We start from the raw sequence: 8199 nt of genomic DNA on the forward strand, positions 1-8199 counted from the left end.
AACGCTGCCCTTACTTCGAAGATCAATATCTCAATGACCGTAGGGAATTAGGAAGTGTATAATATATCAATAGAACGCCCCAGAAGAGATCTAAAACATATCAAAATTTCAGATAAAACTAACCCCTGGATCTCGAGATATAGGTCATTATTTGAAACTTGTCACAGAACGCGGAAATCTGGACAGGGTGTGATTGCGACGTTATTACGCGTAAATGCGCTTTGAATATAGGTAAGGGTGATGTGGGGTTGTTTTCTAGACAGAATTTTTGGTAATATGGTGCTTAGGAGGTGTGAGGTATCGTTGATATTGTACGGGAAAAAGGGAAAACTCTTTCGGGATTGTTTTTCAAGAAACTAGAAAACATGTATCAAGATTCAAGAACACAATCAAGAATGCAAATGAATTTTTTTTTTAGGGTTTTTTAATGAATAAGACACGAATAAAAGTAGTATGTAAGATAAGAACGAGATAAACCTAGGGAACCAAAGAAACCAAATTTCTAATGATAATGAGATAAACCTAGGCTCTGAATACCAAATTGATATGAACCTAGTCCTGGGTTCAAATAAATATGGAATATTGTCCCAAGAATGCTCTCAAAACTAAAGATAGAGATGGATCAAAATACCTTAGACTTCACGAGAAACCCTTTGTCTCGAATCCTCAAAGACTTGGAAGAATTCCATGTAGCTTCAAGTACCTCAATGTTGCAATCTTCAATCAACTAGAGTCAGATCTAGTTTCCTTCGATTCAAGAACGAGTCCACGAACCTAAATCTATGGTTGAAGAAAGTAAGATTGATTCGAGTCCACGAATCAATTTGCTAGTCGAGTCCACGACTAGCCACTAATTGAGTCCACAATTAGCCATAAGGTTTCTTACACAAGTGTAAAGAAAAACTTAAGAATTTTATTGAATTAAAGCCTCCTCAAAACTGATATGGATGTGCCCTATTTATAGGTATAGGGCAGCATTGTAATCTAAATACAATGGGAAAAAGAGTCCTAAACCTAATCTAGAAAACAAGTAAATAGAGTTTTATTTAGAAAATGATTTAAGGAATCCTTTCTAAATACAACTAGTGTTTTCTCTTTAATTCTAAATAATTTAAAATAAATGATGACCACAAATAATAAAGCTGATTTGGGCCTCGGATCTTGTGATTGGCCCAATTTGTAATCTTAAAGGATCTTCATTATGTTGGGCCGCATCAGTGACTAGTGTCCCATACCACTAATCGTGCAATCCAGGTAAAGCCACACACACATCACATCTCAACAGGAATCAATCAACAGATCACAACGAAGATATGAAACCATACTCAATCAAGGATTGGATCACAACCCAACAACAACAACGATGAATACCAAAAGTAGTTCCGAAGAACACACAAAACCAATCACGGTTCAACGAAACACAATGTTGAACACATAGCACAATTCACGACACCAAAACCTACATGGAATCCTACCATATAGTTCTAGACATACAAAAAATCAAGAAGACGCTCAAATAGTTCCACAATAGAACATCGGGAAGTCAAAATACCAAATACCGAGTCAAAAGAATCACGGGGAACAAATCCCCCAACATCCATACAGCGTTCCCCGCGGGTGGACCCACGGGTAGGCTCCTACCCGCGGTTCTGCCCGCGGGTACATAACCCACAAGGCCCTTGTACCCCGCGGGTAGGCGGCGGGTAAACCCCCTGCCCGCTGTTTCGCCCGCGGGTACACCCTGTACCAAGATAAATCCCTTCTGGGATTTTCATCTCCAAACTCAAATTTAAATACAAAACATGCCAAAACTCACCAAATATAACAAAGTGACTGGAATCAAAGGAATAGCCAAGCAATGGCATACAAGAACCCTAAACACAAGCTCTAGATATGCATTTTCACAAGACAATGCATAAACACTCACATTTCATAGCAAAACACATGTAGAATCCAAGAAATATTCACATAGGTAAGCAAAATAGATTTTGTAGAGTATGGGTTACCTCTTGTAGACCAAAAACCTTCACTTAACACCACACCAAGCTCCTATCAACGCTCACCTTCCAAACCCACTTCAAGGACATACCAAAAGATCATAAAGATCCTATCTTTAAGAAAAGACACCTAAGAAAACACTAAAAACACAAGATGAACATGGATCTTACCCTCCTAGATGCCCAAATGTATGAAAGGTAGAATCTTGGAGACAAATCTTGAAGTCTTGACAATGCTTCAACTTGGCTTGGAAGAAAAGCTATCCACCTTTTTAGAGAGAAGATGGAGCTAGGATTTTGGAAAGTGTATGGATAGAAATGAGGTGTTCTTACTAGGTTAAGTTACAATACTAGCACAAGGTGAAAGGTCAAGAATACCCTTACTAACATGGAAAGGTGTAAGGAACAAGGGAACTCCTTACAAAGCTCAAGGTACAACTTTGACTATGGGGTTGACTAGACAATTACTAGTCCCCGACTATTAAATTTCAGGAATTAAGGAATTAAATTACGAATTGAAATAGGATTAATTACTTAATTAATCCCTTAACCGAATTTGGATCTCGGGGTGTCACACTATTCATCTATGATGTATGTACGTGTATATGATGAACCCGCAGCTTCCTCTTCTTCTGCTCTTCACCTTAAGCCAACAACACCCACAAATCCTTCGTCTTTTTCACCTCACCTACCAAACACGCCATTCCGTTTCTCCCTTTCCTTCGCGATCACTGGCGACCAACCGGAGTCTATCCAGCGGAGGTGGGCAGAGCAGCCCAACGTTCAGCCTTTCTCTCGCTCGTTCTTCCTCGTCAGCATCTTAGATTAAACAAGGAAGCGGTGGCATTTGGTGAACCGGCAGCCCAAGCAATGCGGCGTTGACAGCGGAGCTCGGTGGTTCAGCTGAGGCACGGCGGTGACAGTCCGGGAAGAGCTCTGGCGAAGAAGTAGCGGTAGTAGCGTCTCCGGCGACCCCTTTTGTGTTCTAGCAAGAGTAGAGTGGCGGTGGCAGCTCCGGCAAGTTGTAGCTTCGGCGGGTTCGACGGACGCCGTAGGGAGCTTCTCGACGTTTCTCTTCTCTCGTCGGCAACTTCGGAGCAAGCAAGGTGGCATCTTTTCCCCGGTAGTGAGGTTTCCTCGGTCAAGAGGCAGTGGCGGTCGGTGTCTCTCCGGTAGGGGCGCTTCTCCTCCGGTCTACGCCTCTCTCCGGCGAAGCAGAATGGCGGCAAGGTGGCTGGTGGTTGACGCCGGCGTTGGCTCGGCTTGGCAGTTTGACGAGGGAGTTGGAGAGGTGAGTTTAACTTGTTTATCTTAGTGGTTTATTTAGGCTTATTAGTTTGTAGTTAGTTAAGAGTTAATAGTTATGTTGGTAGCTTAGTGGTAAGGCTATGTTTAATATTAAGGGGTGGCTAAGGTTCGATTTTCACCAAAGCTATAAGTAGGAATATTTAGTTTTAATTTATAAGTATACCTTGAGCTTGGTCATTAGCTTTTTTATTAGTATTGTTGATGTGGATCTTTGGGGATGAACTTGAGAGTCGATTCACCAAAGAGTCCTCCGGTTGCCCGATCTTTTCCTCACAAAACAACAAGAACAAAAATTACAGTTTAAGGGTGTTGGAGATGGAATTGGTTGATGTAGGGGTTGGTTATGGGATTATTTTTGTGTTTTTCTATAAAGATATTTCCGCCACACCTTGGTTTTAGGTGATAAGGAATGGATGGCACCACAAGATTGGTATTATCTTGATAAGCCTAAACGAACATCTCCCAAATCACATGAGAGAAAACAAAAATGCCTTAGCATTTCTTTCATTCAACTTCATTCATATCTATCTCTAATTCTAATTGTGTTTAGCCTTTATATAGGGATGTACATCACTTTCTAACACTCCACTATTGATTGAAATGAAATACCAAGAGTCTAAAACATATCATGAGTCACTCCAAACATTAAAAGAAAGTAAATGAGCCATAATTTGTCCATGTTGAGTTGATTTGAGGTTGTCTTTTCTTCTCCCTTGGTAGACACAAAATTTGGGACCTTTCAAATGATTTTTCCCACTTGTTTTTAGGCCAACATGATATTCCAATTCAACACAATCAGCGTGGTAAATTCTTTTGCCTTTTGCCCTTTTTATTTAAGTTAACTTGCATTAATTAAGATAATTAGAACTCTAGATGGTATTTATTGTTGTGGGATGTGTCCTCATCAATTGTTGCCTAAGTTCACAATAGGATATTTAGGCTAGATGGTTAAGGGTGTGATTAATCTTAAGATAGGTTAGGGTTCAAATTGCCTAATAATTTTAATTAGTTTTAATTAGTACTTTTGTTAATTAGTGAAGATCCGGTTTATTTCACAGGTTCCTGGTAGCTTGGCATTATGAGTTGAGCCTAAGTTGGCGTTGTTTTTGGATGTGAAGCGAATGAGGTAACCCATGCTTTACAAAACCTATTTTCTTACTTGTATAATGATTTCTTGGCTTCTACTTGTGATTCTTGTGTAGATTTGTGAGATTTGATGCATTATCTTATGGTGACACATGTTTAGAGCTTATTCTTAGGGTTCTTGAATGCCATTGCTTGGCTATTTCTTGGGTTCAAGTCATATTGTTGTTTTGTGTGAGATTTTGGGTGTTTTGGACTTGAATTTGGACTTGTTGTTGAAAATCCCCGAAAGGATTTTTGGAGTACAGGGTGTACCCGTGGGCGAAATGACAGGTAGAGGCCTACCCGCTGCCCCACCCGCGGGGAACAGGTTCTCATGGGTTGGTACCCGCGGGCGGAACCGCGGGTGGTTGTCCACCCGTGGCCCCACCCACGGGGAACACTGTTGAATGATGGCAGGGATTTGTTCCCCGTGATTCTTTTGACTCGGTATTGATGTTTTGACCCCCCCGATGTTGTTTTATTGGGCTAATTGTGAGTCTTCTTGATGTTTCGTATGTCTAGACCGGTATGTTTGGAATCCATGTAGGATTTGGTTTCTTAAATCGTGCTAAGGGTCCGACTTTGTGATTCGTTGGACTATTGTGAGTCTTGAATGTTCTTTGGAACTACTTTTGGTTTACCCGTTTGATAAGCATGCTAGTTTGATGTTTTTTTTAAACAAAGATTATTATTATTATCAAAAAACAAAACGAGTTTTGCCAAGGCCCAAAAGTGACCAAGGCTATAGAAGAGAAAGAAATAAAGCAAGGAGGCCTAAAAGGCAAACAAGTAAAGGAGATAGACTCTAAACCACAAAGTGGGCCCAACACCCATACTACAAACCACCTGTAACCCTATGAAAATCTGGACAATTCCTGGGCGTCATGCCCTACACAAAGGGTGGGAACAATGCTCCAAAAGCCAAAACGGACCAGTTCCACCCTCAAGCGTCGGGTCGGTCCCCCACGGTACAGAGCTCTGCATATTTATCCGAGGGAACCTATGTGACCATCCACAAGAGCAATGAAACCAGCCGCCAATCCAAACCACCCTCATGCGTTGGACAGACCCCCTCCGGTACAGATCTCTGCATTTTTATCCGAGGAAACCGTGAATAGTCTGCCACATGAGCAATGGTGCTCACCTCCACCCACCCTTGGAACCCAGGCCACCCCATACGTACAGAGCTCTGCATTTCATCACAGAGGGCTTCAACGGCCCAAAGTCCCAAGCGATGGCTCCCTAACCACTAGTGCCAACATATATACCACCCTTAAGCGTCAGGCCAGCTCCCTCGGTACAGCAAACTGTATTTTAACCCGGGCAACTTGTATAGCCATCCACAGAAGCAATAGTATATATGCTAAGCACCAGAAGCCCACCTCATACCCACCCAACCCCTTATAGAAATAGCCAGCCATAATTCACGAAGCACCATACCAAGCAAATATACAAAACAAGCCAGACTAAAGGAGCACTCCCACCTCAGAGTGTATGCTATGCATGAAACAAAAGAATCAAATCCTGCAAGACACAGAGCTACAAACAGAAGCAGAACAGCAGAAGAGAACACAGAGCAGAAAGAAAAAACCCCCAATACAGGAAAGTCCCCTACGCCCCATGCTAGCAAAGCCAGACACTCAACTAGCCCAACATACAAGAAGAGAAAAACTAGTCAAAGAAAAATAAAATAGAAAAAAATAAAAGATAAAGTAAAAGGAAAAGAAACAGAAAGCAAGCAGGCATCGCCCTCAAGGCGGATCAGCAAAGTCGAAGAAAACGTAGGGCACGTCATCATGGATAAGAAGAGCGCGCACCCTAGGCGGTAAAGCAGGAAGTGTAGTGAAGGTAGTCTCCCCAGGCTTATCTAGAGAACCCAATCTGCAAGAGCCTGAGTCGGAAGATTCGCATGGGAAGAACATAGCATGAAAGTGATAGAACCACAGGAGGAGAGGAAACGCAGTTTGGAGGCCACATCATCCATATACCAAGGCGTGGTGGCTACGGCATCAAAATAAGCCTCCAAGTCACGAGCAGAGGTCTCCACCGCAAGAACCCGATGACCTCCGTCCAGGCACCAAGTCAGACAAGAAAAGAAAACCCGGATAGACTCTCCAAGTCTAGACCAGGCCACCCCATAGCAAAGCCCGCCACCCTGGTTGCGGACCAAGGCAGCCTCCCCCCCCCCCCCCCCCCTCTGAAGCCGAAAGTGCTAGATTAATCTTGAGAGAACCAGAAGAAGGGGGGACCAACGAACAACACGGATCACTCGACGAGGCACATGTGCCTCCAGATAAGACACGATCATGCTCCAATTAGGAGAGAGGATATGCTGACCCGACCACCACCTGAACAGGTACTCAACCACGCCTCGAGCTATCCCAAACATAACTCGCGCAATACTTCGGGTATCCCGACCGTGTAAGCACCCATTGCGGTGTTTCCAAAGCTCCCAAAGTACCAGAAATGGCAACCTGCAAAGAACAAAAGAGAGGAGAGGATTATGCGTACCACTTCGCCCCCAGCTAGCGATCAAAGTCTGTAGACTCCTATGCCGAGACTGAAGGCCAAGGGACGCAAAAACATGATGCCATACAGCACGTGCTGTATCTCCAGAATGAAAAATATGTGCAATAGAATCTAAAGCAGGAGCCGTACATCACCAACACCTCGAAACAACCACGTGGCCAAAATGAGATAGGACGTCGTCCGTAGGCAAGTGACCCGGAACAACCTCCACGCCAAGAAGGACACCTTAAAAGGAAGGTGTTTATGCCAACACTTAGCAATGAAGGGATCCGGGTCAACAAGCCTAGCAGGTTGCAGAAAGGACTTCGCCGAAGCGAAAGAAAACATACCATTAGATGCCTGACGCCAAATAGGAATATCCCGCGGACCCTGCCCTAGACGGGACAAGACCGCCTGCAACCCGGCCAAAGCCAAGTCCGCATGAGCAAATAAGTCAAGGGCGCCATCAGTAACGTAGTAAGTGTGGTTGTTCTTTCCTATTGGGATTGGCAACTTGTGTTGACAATCATTTGGTGTTGGATTGTGATCCTTCGTTGTTGAGTATGGTTTCATGTCTTTGTTGTGATCCATTGATTGATTCCTATGATGTGAACGTATGTAATCGTTGTACCCTTTGATTGATACTTGATTAAGGTTATTGTGGAACCTTAGTCTTCTTGGTAATGATGATGACTTGTGTGACAATGATTTATATGTTGGTGGTTGTTACTTGAGCTTGGCTCACATGTTGGTGGTTGTGTGATATGAATCGTACCCTCGTGTACTGATATGTTGGTGGAAATGTTGGTGGTTGTTGGTGGGGGGAACGATAGTTCCCGGAGGCATAAAGTTGGACTCAGAAGTACAGGGGTTACTTGGAGGTAATGGTTGGAACTGAAATAAAGCCGGGGGTAGCCATAAGGTTGGAACAGGGCATAAGGTTGGAACTTGGAATTATGATACTTGTGGCATGTAGTTACCAATGTGAATGTGTATTCTTTGCTAATGAGCATGTCTTGATGTATTCTACTTTGTGATCAGTAGAATGCATCTTGAGTTGTATTGTCTTTCATGATTCTTGTTTTGTATTATTGTAAGGATGTTGATTCCTTTTCCTTTTGAGAGTGTGAATGAGTCTTTGAAGTTGACTTCTCTATATGGCTTTTGAAATGATATATATACTGTATTCCGTTTCGAAAATGGGTTGACTTATACTTACCTATATATGCTATTTAACGCGTATTGATGGGTTACCAACAAT

This window comes from Ipomoea nil, unplaced genomic scaffold, assembly GCF_001879475.1.
Source record: "Ipomoea nil cultivar Tokyo-kokei standard unplaced genomic scaffold, Asagao_1.1 scaffold1792, whole genome shotgun sequence".
NCBI lineage: Eukaryota > Viridiplantae > Streptophyta > Magnoliopsida > Solanales > Convolvulaceae > Ipomoea > Ipomoea nil.